The sequence below is a fragment of the Lynx canadensis genome, chromosome C2 (assembly GCF_007474595.2).
Source record: "Lynx canadensis isolate LIC74 chromosome C2, mLynCan4.pri.v2, whole genome shotgun sequence".
Classification (NCBI taxonomy): domain Eukaryota; kingdom Metazoa; phylum Chordata; class Mammalia; order Carnivora; family Felidae; genus Lynx; species Lynx canadensis.
The window spans coordinates 142,301,906-142,303,712 of record NC_044311.2 but is presented as its reverse complement, the minus strand read 5'-3'; the positions used below and the strand labels follow the sequence as shown (position 1 = coordinate 142,303,712).

General features: G+C 32.2%; 1 pseudogene; it reads right to left on the bottom strand.

Moving 5' to 3' along the window:
• Positions 1-831: 831 nt before the first annotated feature.
• Positions 832-934, bottom strand: LOC115524404 (annotated as a pseudogene).
• Between the last annotated feature and the right edge of the window lie 873 nt (positions 935-1,807).

Genomic DNA, 1,807 nt, shown 5'->3' with positions numbered 1-1,807 from the left:
TACAGAAAATAAAAGATTAAAACGGATATAGTCATTCGGAATGACTGCCCTGGAATTTCAAATGACATGTTTAAGCTTCAGAATTGGCTTGAAAAGATAAATAGAGCCTCAGAAATGATTGATATCTCAAATGTTATTAGAATCAACCCTGTTTCATTAGGAGAATATCAGTTGAACTATAAGTATTGTTGGTGATGTTAAGATGTTTTATACAATGGAATTTCTTTTGCTAGATTCCATGGGATGGAAGAAAAGAGATGGGGGTTGTAAATATGTTCTCTTTCCATGGATCTCTCAAATCTTGGCTAAAGAAAACTCTGTCTACCCAACTTCCTTTTATTTTTGGCAAAAACTTGTTTTTTTTTACTAATTATCCCCAGCTGTACCAGATTCTGTACTTCTTTTAACTTCACATGCTCTTACATCTGTGTACTTCTTGTATGGAATATGGGGTCTTAAAATGGGAAATCCTTTGGGAAGGGTGAGTACAATATAATTGTCCAAAGAGAAAAAAATATAAAAACTTGAGGCCGAATAATAGTCTCTTCTATTCTTTCTGTCTGTTGTCAGTCAACTACTGAAAAGCCATTGGACTGGTATTTGCCTACAACAGCAATGGAGCATACTCTTTCAAATGTAAGGAATTTTGATGTAATTCCATTTTTTAAAAAAAAATCTCATATTTTCCTTTCTCTTAGTTTTCTGTCAAAGGCAATCAATGAGACAATTTATGAATGAACCAACTGCCCCATTATGCAGATTTGTGCTTAAAGATCCTTCAGAGGATCCCTCATATATCCTGGTGAAGGATGGAAGTAAAATTGTTATAAATAAGGGTTTGGCCTTGTTATTGTACACTGTTTGGGTGATAAAAATATTAAACTGGTAAGAACAGGTACTACACTTGATCTTAGGCAAAAGGCCAAGAAGTGACTGGATGATAAAGATAAAAACACAAAAGAGGTACAGAGCACATTTAGGGTTAAATTGGAGAGAGACTCTACCAGGAAAAAGCAACTACTTTTATTACAAATAAGGAAGCGCAGAGTAGACTGAAGAGAGTTTTAACATGTTATATATCTGCTCACTTTTTCTTTGCCCTGGTTGGCCTTATCTTTTTCTTACTTTTGCAACAACTTTGTCATGTATACTTGGCTAAAAATAATGAAGATAAATCTAACAGTAATCCCTTTGACTTCTAGCTAGTGCATTTCTTGTTAATTTCAAAAGTTCGAAAATGACAATTTGGGTAAATGTGAAAACAATATGCATTTCCATATGCTGTAATAGATTTCTTTGTAAATGGCAAAAACACATTGACCTTTTAATCAGAAAAATTTGCTAATTTGAAAACCATGGAACCCAGGAAATGTTACCTTCTCCAAGATGTTTGACATGAACAATAATAATAAAATTCAGTCATATTTGATATTTTGCAGATGTTCCTCGTATAAAAATTATACTTTTATTTTTTGTGAATTTATCTTTAATTAAATCACTTTGTTGAATTCTCTTATTTGTTTTAAATGGTCTGTCTGTAGATTTTGTGGGCTTTCTATGTAGATGGAAATATCTTCTGCCAAAGTGACAATTTTTACGAGCCCTACACTTCTTTTATTCCCCCCGCACTTTCTTTATTACACTGACCATATTATATTTATGATAGAGAGTAACCAGTGTTTGGGGAATGCTAGTTTATTTGTTTTTCATATTCTTAATTTTTGTCTATTATATAGAATGCTTGTAGTAGATTGGTATATTGCATTAGTAGAATATTATAGTGTAGATCAATTTTTGTATTATTAGG